Below are 14,312 nucleotides of genomic sequence, written 5' to 3' on the forward strand. Positions count from 1 at the left end.
CAACACCCTCCCCACTCCACTGGCTCTTCCCATGGGAAGAAGGAGAGACCTATCTGACTGATCAGCCTTGAAAACTTACTGAGTTTGTGTGCTCTGATGGACTGGTACCTCAGGATGCATAATCTGCCTCCACCACTCCGGGAACAGCCCACTGGTTAGTGAGAGGCCTGAGGTCAGATTGCTAGTCTACTTGGACTGGATGGACATCTGACCTGTTGGCATATTTCTCAATTGGTTCAGGATATGCAAGGCAGGGATATGATTGATGTTGCTATCCCCCAGCCCTCCCTCATGCACAGGTAGCAAGAACTCAGCATTTGCAACCCATGGACTTGATTCTAGTCACTGGCTGTCACCTTGAGCAGTGTTACTTCTCACCAATGTTCTGAATCTCTGTTGCCTCATTTGTTAAAAAAAAAAAAAAAAAAAAGGAGGAAAATTTGCTCCACAGGCAGTGTTGTAGAGCCCCTACAGGACAGCATTATCCAAACGTCTGTAATTAATGAACTCAACATATTTTGATCACCCAAGAAAATAAAGGAAGCAGTAAATGCCTTAGAGATAGCAGAAGCTAGTTACTGATGAACACTCATTTTTCTTCTTTGTTCTTTAATTTCCTTCTCTTTCTTTCTTTCTTGCCTCCTTCCTCATCTTGCTTTTACATTGGAGTTTCTCTGCTAGCATTTTCACAGAGGCATAAAGCTTGAAGAGGGTTTGAGTGCTTTTCTCCCTAATTGAAAGGATGGTTTCAGGAGAAGACTTTTCACTTTAAAAAACTAAAAATATCAAATCATTGGAGAATCAAATACAAACTGATGGTGTGGAAAAAAGTATAGGGGATTCAGAGATAGGTGTGAAATGTTAAATCCGGGAAACTTTAGGAGAGTATTTCTGTGAGATCCACAACAGAAAAGTTGCCATTAAATGCTTAATTATATGTTGCTTTCATAGGAACTGCCTGGACAATGTGATATATGCTCAGTCTTTGTACTAGGCAACTTATACCAATGTTTAACAACTTTCTGACCTTACTAAGGTCAGAAACAACTAGGCAACCTATACCAATATTTAACAACTTTCTGACCTTACTAAGACCCTCCATATCATCTGTGAAGATTTGCATTAAATTTGATGAAACCAGTAGCACTTAAATGAGCTATATTATTGAACATTACACAAACTTCACACTTTCAAAAATAATACAAAAATATCTAAATCATATTATTTATTTAGTCGACATTGACGAAGGGGGTCTGGATCCCATAGATTGGAAATCATGATTTACTCTCTACTTGTGCTATTAGAACCATAAACACTTTCACTGCAACTACAAGTAGTAATAATAATAACAGTAGTAGTAGTAGTCGTAGTAGTAGTTGATGTATTCAGGAATTACTAAGCACTTTATTAGGATTACTTTGTTTAATTCTTACAACAATCTCTTTGGCGATGAAGGCACCAAGGACTCCCAAAAGTTAAAGTAATTTGTCCTTGAACTGAGATTAGGAACCCAGGCCAATTGATCCTGGAACTTGAATTGTTAACCCTTACATGTGATTTACTGCCTTGCCTGTAGTTCCCAGCACAAAAGAAAATACATACAAGTGTGATTTCTAGTTAATCACATTAGTTAATAATTTGAAAATAAATAGGGTTGATGAATATTGTGGAAGACAAGGTTATTGTAACAAATCCACTGGGGAAAAAAAGGAGAGGAATATCCCCATGAAGGTGAATTGAGGGGAAAAAAAAAGAATTAGAAATGGGACAAAGAGGGGCTGGATCTGAATATTTATGCTTCCTGTTATTCATGTGGCTGTGCCTGAAATGTGATGTGTAGAAATGAAAAGCATCTGATAGAAAAGGAAAAGAGTCAATGGAAAGGAAAAAGAGCACATTGTTACAAATAATGTAACTTATATTTTTAAGATCACTCACACATATAAGCCAAGGAAGGAAAGTGCTTCAATAAGATCATAATCGGAGGACAGGTGAAATAAAGGAGGTTGGTCTGATTTCTTTGGAGCTAAGGTTACAAACAAGAGGTGCTCTCAGCAGAAAGGGAGCCTGCTGTGTGCCTCCTGGAAGCAGGACTGTTCTGAGTCCCAGCGTTCCCAGTCAAATGTCAGTTTGGGGCAACGATCTTGACGTACCCACCTTTATGGAACAAAGCTGGCCTCTCCCCACTCCCCATCTCAGGTGTATCTGATTCAGCTGCCTTTTTCCCTGACACACTCTGCCCCTGGCTGACCACGTAACTGTCCTACTATGCCCCCAGCTCCTCGCTCCCAAACATACTCTCATCCACATGTAGGTTTTTGAAGGTAGGTGCTGCATCACATCTTGAATGTTAATGGATCCTCCTCCTGAGAAAATGCAACCTCCTTTTCTTCCCATTATACGTGAACTACTTCAACCCTCAAAGGCATGTATGGCCATACAAAGTCAGGTAGTCTTCCCATATGCACATGTTTACTGAGTGGCGGGTCCTGAGCAGTGTGGCAGGGGTGGGACTGTGAACCAGAGCCCGGCTTCATGAAGTTTACACCTAGGGGGAGGACATGCTACAAAACCCAAATGAGCAGAAAAATAAAATAACTTCAAGGATAGTGTAGTTGTTACGTACCCGAAACATATAAGATGCTTATAAATGTGTGGCAGGACATGGGGCCAAGGTTAATTTAGGTAAGGCTTTTGGGGGAAATGACATATATGTGGAGGTTTACAGGATGAGAAGACAGAAGCATTTCAGGAGCAGGAAACTGAATGCAGTTGCCTGAGAGAAATGGAGGTGGAGCCTGGCCCAGTCAGGGAAGGTCTGGGGCCTGGCAGATGATGGAAAATGGCAAGAGATGAGGTCAGATCCTACAGATATTTAGATTTAGGCCCTGGCAAGAGGTTGAGAGTCGCGGAAAGCCATTGGCGGGTTTAAAAGTGGCAATAATAGCACTGATTTGCATTTTCACATGATTAGATACGCTGCTCTACAGAGAATGCACATGAGAGGTGGAAGAGGGGAAGGAGAAAGCTGGCTCCCCAGAGGGAGGAGGTGCTCACATGGCTTTTCCTTTCTGCAGCTGCTGGTTGTGCAGTTGGAAGGAATATAGGAGTGTAGCTGAGGAATACCTGCGGTGGGCATTTGCTGCCTGGACTCACTCCCCATGAGCTGGGAGGACCTTGGCATGTTTCTTAACCTCTCTGTGTCTTGATCTCCTCAACTCAGAGATAAGAATCACCCTCACCTTTTAGGGTGGCCGTGCTGATTACTCAGATAATGCAGGAAAGGAAGGCGGTGTGCACTGAACACTGGCTCCGTGTTACCTCTGTAACTGTTTCGGGAACCTCGGGGGGGTCTGGGAGGGAGAGAGCTCCTGGCCGTGAATCGAGAAGGCCTGATGGCTCCAAAACGATAGTTACCCATAGGCATCAACCACAGGCCTGGTCATTTGCAGCTATTATTTTATTTCATTCACACCAGCCTTGCTGTGTACATACTGTCACCCTCATTTTAGATATGAGGAAAATGTGGTCCAAAAGAGCTAGTCAACTTGCTCAAGGTCACCTAGTTAGTGGCAGAGCCAGAATTCGAGCCAGATCTGTCTCTTTCCAAACCCCAGGCTCTTTCCACCAAAACGGCGCATCCATAGCACACGCCTGCATCTCAAACACATCTCAGGTTCTCAGGATTTTGCGGCATCTGTGTCTCTCAGCACAGGGTAGCCTGTCTATGGAGGGCCCCCAGGTAACACAGGGAAGAAAGAAATCTGCCCACTCCAAGCCTTATAAAAAAAGGACAGAACAGACCCGTTCCATCTGGTATTCCATCAAGCACAGCCTTGCCAGGTAAAGTCTGGGAATGAGGTTGTACCCACTGCTGAGTACCAAATGTTATATAGCTAATTAACCACAGAGATTTGGGAAGGAACCCATTAAAGAGATCAAATACAGCGTGAGGAAAAAGTAAATGGTAATGTTGCTGCTTATTACCATTATTGCCATTAATATTAATATTAATACTATTACTCAGCTTTATTATTACTCTGATATATCATTATTATTGCCGTCTCCCAGCATCTTCTGCATAAATCTATCACCAAATGTTTTAGAGGTTTTAATATCCTTATAGTTATGTAATTAAACAAATAGAAATAATAGTTGCAGAATTGCAGAGTTACATAATTATTGCTCCACAATGGAAACAATAAATAAAACTTACTTGCCTCCATAGCAGTTACATTAACAACAATAGAAACATTGAAGGCTGAAGCTGAAGAATTATGTAATGCTTACATAATTAAATAATAAATTATCCTAGAACTACGGGGACATGCACTCTATAAAGCAGCTTATGGAATGGAAGAGGAAAGGAAACCATTAAGGAATACAAAAACAAAAACAAAAAAAAAGATTTGCCTATGGATAAGAGCAAGGCCACATGGGCCCAGCGTGAGGAGCTCTGGGGATTGTAGTATGAAGACCCTTCCGCTTCCCATTCTAGATTCAGACACATGCGTGGATTTTATCAACCCTGGCACACAGAGTAATTTGTCTAAAGCTATAAATCACTTGGATAATATAATCCCTTTAACTGAACAGTTTACCACATGCGATACACATTTCATCTCTGTGTTTTAAATTATCTCAAAATTTAGCTTCAGTCTTGCTTAAATATTATACAACTGCTCTTCAGCTACCTGCACTGCCTCCATGCCTAGTACATGCACGTGGGAGAGGAAGCCTACCAGGGGTTCGGAACGATACTCCTTTAAACATTGAGATCATTAAAATGCACAATCCCTGTATCAGGATGTTTCTGTGGTTGTGTTATCACAATATTAACATACTCAAATACTGGGAAAGACAAAGATGTTTGATGCTAAATCAAATACCGGATGACTGACTGACTTGCTAATATTTTTATCCCAAAGTTTTGCAGTTAGGTTACCTCCATTTTATTAAAAAAAAAAAGTGTGTTTATTGAGGTCTAGTGTGAGGGACAGCATTATATTCTTGAGGATATAAATATGGGCACCTGGTCTAAAGACTGAGCTCGGATTGGGATGCCTGTGCATAGCAACACATTTTGCACTCTGAATCCACCTGTCTCCCTGGGTGTCAGCAGACCGAGCCCATTGTTGGGATGAATGGCACGATGGGATGTTCCTGGAATGCCAGCAGCATGCGGTATGAGTAAGCACATGGCATCGCTCAGCAGTGACAATGGGGAGGCAGAAGGCTCCCGTCCAGAGCCAGCGGGGAACAGAGCCGTGGCCCGCCAGCCTCTCTGTAATTCACATTTCAAGGAGGCTCTCACTTCTCCATCAGGCCTGTTCTGAGAGCAGCCAGGTTGGACCATTATCATAATGGGGTCACCTGGGAGTCTGGGAATAGACAGGGGAGCAGTCTATTGGGGAGAACTAATTGACTCCTGTCTCATTACTTGGCTCAGCTTGACAGGCAAACTTAGTGATGGGAAAAGAACAGCCTCCAAAGAGGACCGTGCCAAGGAGGGGCCGAGAGGCCACTGCACCTGCCGGGCCTGGGGGAGTGTAAGTGGACGGCCCAGTGTCAGCCCCACAAATTCAGGTTGTAATTTTCCGACATGCGGCTCTGGCTTGCCCCTGGCCTACAGGGAGAGATGCCGTCCATCTGTCTGTGTTGGTGAGCTAACCGTGATGAAGGACACTCAAAATTCAGACCCTTCCGCATCACTCTGTCCCATCCCCTGATATCTCACCTTTAAATCCTATGATTAAGATTCTTTGGACCCTTCCTCAGAGGAAGGGGAGAGTAGAGCCTTATCTAGGTGTGCAGGCTAAGTTTCCATTGTGCTGGGGCTGCAGGAACTTTTACAGGGTCTTAAGGAGTTAGCATTGTTACCCTGTGCCACATCGGAACCTAGGAAAGCATGTTTGGTTCCCCTCAGTGACTACTGAGGGGGCTCTTGGAGGCACTGTGGGTTTGTTGGATGTCCCAGGGCTTCAAAAGTAAACAAATTTAGTATATTTGTGGGCTCAGACTATCATGATAAACACCATAACATGGGTGGCTTAAACAACAGATATTCATTCATTCAAGTTCTGGAAGCTGGAGTCCTAGATCAGGGGGCCAGCGTGGTTGGGTTTCACTGAGAGCCCCCTTCCTGGCTTGCAGAAAGTTGCCTTCTCACTGTCTTTGCATGGCCTTTCCTTCTTGACAGAGAGATAGAGAGAGAGAGAGATTGAGAGAGAGAGAGGTCCTTCTCTCCCTCTTCTCCTATTCTGATAAGATGATGAATCCCATCATGAGAGCGCCACCCTCATGGCCTCCTCTAACCTTAATTGCCCCCGCCCCAAAGACTCCATCTCCAAAACCATCATAGGGGAGATTAGGGCTTCAACAAATGGATTTGGAGGGAATTAACCCCTGTTTATTCCCAGACTCCCAGGTGATGTTCAATCCATAGAACACGCGGGTTTGAATTCCAGCTTCCTCTTTTTCTTACATGTGGATCCTCCATGACTTCAGTGACTGAAATCTCAGCTGCCCCACCTGTATAAGGTGGCTAGCAACACCACTGAGCCAGATCACTGTGAGGAGTAGAGGAGTTAATGCAGAAAAAGCCTGTGACACGTACTAACTTTAAAAACTACCCCTTCTGTTCCCTCCGCGTTGCCTCTTCTGAGGAGTCTTTGATCCATAGTAGCATCTCTACCTTCAGGACTTCCTTCCTGCCCCCATCCCATGTGGGCAATGTCTCCTTTTCGATTCTAGATTCTCTCCATCCTGATGAGCTGGGCTGGGTTGCACCCTTCTTTCTTGGGAAACAACAACAGAAGTAAGAATCACCCCTTAGGAATCAGGAGGGAGCCTCCGCCCTTGGGGGTCCCATCAAGAATGAGGGCACTGTCAGAGGGTTCTAGAAGATGTGTGGAGGTCATTTTCTTTCACCATGGTTCCCCAGAAGCGGGCGTCCTAGGCCTGCTCACCATCCTGTGTGTCCTGGTCCTGGAGCCCCTCTTGCCTCACTTCAAAGTCTCAATGACGGTGGCACCAAGTCCCACTACACGGCCCCGTTTCCATGCGCCTTTTCCTGGATACGGAATCCCCTGGCCCTTGCTTCCCAGCCCCCAGACACCACCGATTCTCTCATCAGGGTTATCTCTATTAACTGTTGCCAACGTCAGTGCATTGAAACCGTGCAATGTTAGACACTTCCCCTGACTAACGTCTTTGTACTGAGCGGGGGAATCAGAACGGAACAGATGTTTTAAGGACTCCATAAATCCGTGAAGATAAAAAACCACCCACCCAGCACTTTTTAACAATGCGCCATGCTGATGAACCAGCATATCGGAAATGCCAAAATAAATATAAAATCCCCCTGAAGCCTCAGAATAAATCTTAGTTTTTCTTCCCTCTTTTTCCCCCCTTATAACCTACACCAGACATCATTTTTAATACTCAGTGAAGATCCACAACTGGGAACAGAAGTCTATAAAAACGCTGCTGCTTCCCTCTGAAGTGACCCAACGATCAACCACAATGTGCGTGAATCACCCTCCAATTGCTTCCTGAAAAACTCATTTCACTCTCCCCCAGAACCTTCTCCCTCTCCCACCACATCCAGTGTTGTCATGTTTCCTCTCATAACTCCTTGCTGAATTCCAATGAGGTTTTCTAATTAGCCTAATTAATTTTCTGCCCAACTTAATAAGACTGTCTCTGGTTCAGAAATAATTGGACTTCCCAAACACCATTTTCTCTCCCTCTGTTTCTCAGTGGTGAGTTGTGATCCAACCTCCTTTAATAATTCAAAATTAGCTTCTGTTTTTCAGATGATGGGTTCATGTTCAGAGAGTTATTTAGTTTTTTCATTAACACTCTGACATCGCCTTCTCCCTCCTATAAAGAATACCTAAGAAAGCACTAAAAATAAAAATGAAACTTGGATCCTTTCTTGGAGAGATAAATTCATTTGGGATCAAGGTTTCAATAGATTCTTGCTTCCTATCCTATCAATTTGGGGAAAGTGATTTAGTGACCTGGATGAAGTAAAGTTTGGTAACAGCTATGAAAATAAGCCCTAACGAGCCCAAGGATAAACGCCACGAGAAAGATCTTAAATATGTTTAGGCAACCAGCCTCTGATAGAAGAGCGGCCTTCTTTCTGATCTCTTACAAATTTTTGTATGTGATGGTGAACTTGTTACTATGGGCAAATGAAATTGTTGTTCAATACATCAGTGTGTGTTCTCCAAACAAAGGAGTCAGAAATAATAAGAAGAAGGGATAAGAGCTAGGGAAGGGGGTAAAGAAAGAAGAGTTGATAAGTCAATGAAAATGTCTACGTTCCAGTGCATATTTGAATAAAATCTGCAAAGCTGCATAAATCGAATACTATCTTCTGTTGGCTCTCGGGTTCCAGAATGCCGGGTGATCTTAGCCTATACAGCATTGGTTTTGCAGCCCCAGGAATACTTTACTTGGAACCATGAAGATGGAATTATTTTCTCATTCCCTAGAAAGCCTGAAGCATTTTTTTTTCTTTTTAAGAGAACTTATAAATATGCCGATGAGCAGTACCAGGGAATCAAGAGCAGAGTAAAATAGTGGCTTCTAATCCTTCCCGTTGCACCAGAATGGCACAGCTGTGACATTCCTGCGTGAATCTTGTTATGGCCGCCATGTTCCAAGTAGAATCACAAAGGTGTAGGTGTGAAGGTCTTCACAGAATGTTCTCCAAATAATAGCTGCAAGGGTACCATGCTGCTCTGCTCTTTGCATTATCTTCAACTAAACTTTTCAAAAATGAAATGTCTCAGCTTAGGCAGTTGGACGCCTAATGTCCATGAAGATGGGTAATCAATTCCCTTATGTTGCAATAGTCACTGCTTCTATATCAGGACTCATCTGGACAGATAGATGTTTTAAGACAATATGATTCAAAAAAAAAAAAAAAAGACAATATGATTCAGAAAACTCCAAGTGAACCAAACTGGGAAGACTTTCACTCTCTGTATCTCTGTATCTTTGTCGCTCTCTAAAGGAGCTCTGGGGATGTGGTTTCGAAGATAGTACTCTTTAGTGAATGTGAAATGCAACTCAATTTTTTCAAATGTAAATAAGATTCAATTTCCTGCAAAATGTCCAGAAATGAAGGTTGCCTGTATTATAAGCCCGCATCATGAGAGTTTGGCACAACTAGCTATTGGAGGGCCAAAAAAAAGGACTGAGTTGGATTAGGAAGTTTACTCTCAAAGATGAAAGTGAAAAGAATGACTCTATATTTAAGGGAAGTTTATTCTTGGCCACTCAAATGGAACAACTTAAAACTGTATAAAGTCATCTATACAGGGCTCAAAATCTTGGGTTTTCTTGCTTATTGTTTAGACCACTTGCTTTCAACAGACTTCAATATCCAGTGACCAGCTGGAGGGCAGGGGGTCTTGAAAATATAACTAATTTAAACCCCTAAACTACTCGTGGAGGTCTGTTTAAGATTTTAAGATGGTAGGATAGTATCATCATTGAACCCTTTATCCACATTTCATCATCTAGAATATACTTTATTTATGATTGTGTCTTAAGATTTTTTTTTAAGATTTTTATTTTATTTGTTCATGAGAGACACATGGAGAGAGGCAGAGACACAGGCAGAGAGAGAAGCAGGTTTCCTGAGGGGAGCCAGGCGGGACTCAATCCCAGGTCCCTGAGATCACACCCTGGGCTGAAGGCAGGCGCTCAACCATAGAGCCACCCAGGCGTCCCCATGATTGTATTTTAAAAAAGTATTCTCGGGATCCCTGGGTGGTGCAGCGGTTTAGCGCCTGCCTTTGGCCCAGGGCGCGATCCTGGAGGCCCGGGATCGAATCCCATGTCGGGCTCCCGGTGCATGGAGCCTGCTTCTCCCTTTGCCTATGTCTCTGCCTCTCTCTCTCACTGTGTGCCTATCATAAATATAAAATTAAATAAAATTAAAAAAAATAAAAATAAAAAAATAAAAAAATATTCTCTACATTTTAATGTTGGGGTGGGTTTCTTTTTTCAAGTTGGCCACACTTTTACTAATCATCGTCCTACTGCCCCTGCAATGATTAAGTTCCTCTGTAACATTATTACATGGCTTTGAATCGTGGTGTTGCATGAATACTTTATGGATAATCTCCTCCTAAGCAAACAAAACATCAAGCATGACAATAATCACATGGTGATTTCACCTGAAGCCACACGGGTGGAAGTCTAGAACATCAAGTCCTGGCATTGCTTCCACCTCCCCTGAGTGAAGGGGAGTATCATTTGTCCCACAGCATTAGCGGTAGAGCTAGCACATCCCTGAAAACGAGAACTAGAAGGGCAGGAAGAGAGTCTTCGCCCAAGTCTCCTTTCATTCAGGTTGGCCTTGACCGCGTAGCTACATCCCCCTACTAAGATGGTGTGTGACAAGCAGAAATGCCTTGGGAAAATGGCAAGTCCAGGTGCATCAGTCAGGGGCCAGCCAGGCAGAGACACATAGAAGGCAGAACTCTAACAGGAGGACTTTCATTGTGGGAACTAGTTACACAGTTTTTGGGAAAGGGAGAGAAGATGATGAAGCATCAGCATCGTGTACAGTAGCAGCAGAGGAAGTCTCTACCAGGGCCAGGACTGAAGGGTCCACGAAAAATACGATGTCCCCAGTGCCAAGAGCTTGGGGGTATTACAGAGCCAGGAGTGGCCCAAAGATGGCCTGCTCGCTGAAGGCACCAGCTTTCACTCTGGGCTCTCGGGGGGCGTCCCATGCCTCCACTCCAAGCTGCCCTACCAGCCAAGATTTTATGGATCATAAAATTGCCAGGTCCCCTTTTTAGACATAGCCCTGGTTCTGCTTGAATGACCTCCCGCAGCAGTCAACTGCATAGCAGATAAAGAAGCATTTCCTTTTAATGGCTGGGAATTTACTGGCCATAAATTTCACCGAGTGCCCTCAGGTCTATGTGTTATTGTCAGGTAAAGTAAGTGAGGGGAGTAAGCAGTTTTCACTATCCCCCTTGAACAGCCTTTCTGCTTCTCTTCCAAAAATAAAATAATCCCCAATGTAGCAATTCTTTAACGTGAGGGCGTCCCCCCTCCGCCCCCGCCCAGTTTCTTCAGAGTAGATCAAGCCTTCTCCCTGTTTCTCTTCAATTCCACACCTCCTTCCTTCTCTCAAGAAGCATTAGCTGGCTGTGAAAAGGACATCTCATTCTCTATCCTACTGCCACCGCTGCAACACCTACCTCTTCGCAACACAGAGAGTGTGGGATACTGATAGTGATGATCAACATGACAACCCAGCATCCCTTTTAGAAGTACGCATATTGCCAACAACGTGCTGCTCTCGCCTCCGGTCCAGGCACCGCAATGTGAGTGGTTCTGAAGGTGGAGACGCTGATGCCTCCCGGCCGAAGCCTGGCAGTACAAGGAGCAGAGATGGTCCTCTTGATTAGGAGGGACAATACCTGATTCTTCTATTGCCACTCCGCAAATATAACGGAGGGAGATGTTACTGTCCTCATATTGCAGAGATGGGAACTAGCTTGGCCAAACTCTCAGAATGAGCTGGGTAGCAAAGTTGGGATTAGAATCAACATCTGACTCACTACAAAAATCCACATTATTTTTGCTACATAGTATTGATTCCAATTTTCCATGGGAGTGACATCATAAAATGCAAAACACGTTCAAAAGAAAATCTTTCCACATATGCATTCAAACATCTTGGTGATAATATGGCATGCTGGGAGAGCTGCTAGGTTTAGAAAATAAAAATACAAGACATCTTATTAAATTTGAAATACAGATGAGCAACACATTTATATTTTTTTTAGCATAAGTATGTTCCAAAGATTGTGTGGGACATACTCATACTAGATTTATAGGTTACGTGTCATAAACTGAAATATAGCTGGTCATCCTGTTTTCTTTCTTTTTTTTTTGGCAACCCTAAATGTAATCTATCTGTATCTTGATGTCTTGAGGCGCCAGGTTCACTTTGCAGTGACAAGCCTAAAATCCTGTCAAAGAAAATTTAATTGCTTTCTCCTCTGCTGTCATTGCCAGTCTCCACTCCCTGGGCTTACTGAGATTTCTCCTAGGCCAAGAGCAAAACCTCTACCTAAGACCATTTAAATCTGATGTTTCCTGATGTGCCTGACTGAGCTTTTTACCCAACTCCATCAAGGCATTATACATATGTACACATATATGTGGATACACACCTGAGATGTAGCCAGTTAGGAGTGTGGCTCAATGAGTTTTGCCCAATGTATACATCTGTGTAAGCACCACCACTCCAATCAAGATAGGGAACATTTCCATCACCCCAGGAAGTTACCTCCCATCCTTAGCAGTCAACCCCATGGCCCTCCATCCCTACACAAACACTGCCTGCCATGCTTTCTGTCATTATAGATTATTCTTTTCCTATAATTTTATATAAATGGGATTGTAGAGTCGCACCATCTGTGCTCTCCTGTATCTGCCTTCTTTGGCTCAGTACAATCGTTTGAGATTCATCCATACTGTTGCCTGTATTAATAGTTCATTATTATTAATTGTTGAGTCATATTCCGTAATATGGATTCATTGTAACTTGTTTAGCCATCCATCCATTGATAGACATGGATTGTTTCCAGGTTTGACTAATGCAAATAAAGCCACCATTAACATTCACGTACGAGTCTTTGCATAGACATATCACTTGATTTCTCTCAGATAAATACCAAGGACTGAAATGACAGGGTCATATGGTAGATATATGTTTAACTTTATAAGGAATCACCATATAATTTTTCAAAGTAGCTCTAATTCTCTAAATTCGTACCATCAGTTTTTGATAGTTCTAGTTGCTCCACATCTTGAGCAACACCTACTTATGGTCAGCTTTTTTTTTTTTTTTTTAAGTCTTAGTGCTTACAAAAACTGTGGTATCTCATAGCGAATTTGGTCTGCATTTCCCTGAAATCAATTGAGTTTTAAAATACACAGAAAAATGAAACTAATCTTGTCTTCTCCATTCAAAGAAATTTTTTAATCATTTATTTTTTTTGGGGGGGGGCAGGTATTTCAATCTAGGCATTGAGTGTAAAGTGAGAACAACACAGCAGCAGACATGATCCCTGCAACATGGAGCTGATCATCTAGTGTGTGAGCAGATATTAAGCAAACATTCATGAATATGTATCTACTCCTGGTATAATCAGTATCACAAAAGCACAAATAACTCACATGTGCTAACAGAGGCCACTCAACATACACAGAAAGTGAGAGATGAACCCTCTGGAAGAACATCTGACACACCGTAAAGGATGAAGAGGACGTGGGTTGGCAGGGAGGTGGGAGGAGTGGGGAAGTCTTCCAGATGGAGGGAAGGATGGGTGTGAAGACCCCTGGATAGAAAGGACGGAAAGAAGGCCCATATGGTTGAGAACATAGAGGTGGTGGGAAGCGGCATGTGGAGAGAATGTGGAGGTTGGCCCGACCAGCAGAAGGAGAGCTCTCCAGATCATGGAAATCATTCAGGCTCTGGTCCTAAGTGGAGTGGATATTCGCCGGTAGAAGAATGGGAGGTGCATAAGCCAATGCACACTTTTCCAAATCTCACCCAGACTCCAGTGATAGGAGATTTGAATGAGTCTCTGGAGAATGAGGAGTGAGATGCTAGCCCATGGCTATCAGTGTGGTTGAAGCAGGTGGCCGAGGTATGGACCTTGGTGGACAAAGTGGATTTGGAAGAGTTCACCATGAACCTTGGAGGGGAGATCAACAAGATCCGGTGACAGATCATATGACAGGACTTCAGGAGAGGGAGGCCAGCAGGCTGCTGGGTCTCTGCTTGAGCAGTTAGGCTGATGGAGGTACCAACGAACTGTAACTGTCACAGGGACTTGTACAGAAAGCTGGAGTGGCAACCTACAGGGAAGGAGGTGATAATCTTGTTGCCAGAGTAACATTTCTCCTGACTGTAAAAATAAAGACAGTAAAAATACACAAGGATGTGGCAATGGGCGTGTGACTTCACGTAATGTCTTAGGGGTCTCTCTCTAACTAGACACTGAGTGAGATCGGGGCCACCACACACAGATGTATTGACTGTCCAGCTTGGACTACCACGTCTAACAACCCTGGGCAACACTGGCAATACCTAGTCTCATGAATAAAAGAAAAAAGATGTTTCTGTGTAAAAGAAATGCAAGATAGGTATTCTGAAGGATAAACTTAGAATTGGGAGCATAGAGTAATAGGTGCCTTTTCTCTGTCACACGTAAGCAGGTGCCTAATGGCTTGTCACGTGGTCACCTAAGTGGGAGCTT

General features: G+C 43.3%; 1 protein-coding gene across 2 annotated transcripts in view; it reads right to left on the bottom strand.

Annotated features, from left to right (window-relative positions):
• NTM (neurotrimin) overlaps nucleotides 1–14,312 on the bottom strand; it is a 940,510-nt gene that overhangs the window by 555,730 nt on the left and 370,468 nt on the right. The gene's annotated exons all lie outside the window — the stretch shown is intronic.

The sequence above is a fragment of the Canis lupus genome, chromosome 5, assembly GCF_003254725.2.
Source record: "Canis lupus dingo isolate Sandy chromosome 5, ASM325472v2, whole genome shotgun sequence".
Classification (NCBI taxonomy): Eukaryota; Metazoa; Chordata; class Mammalia; order Carnivora; family Canidae; genus Canis; species Canis lupus.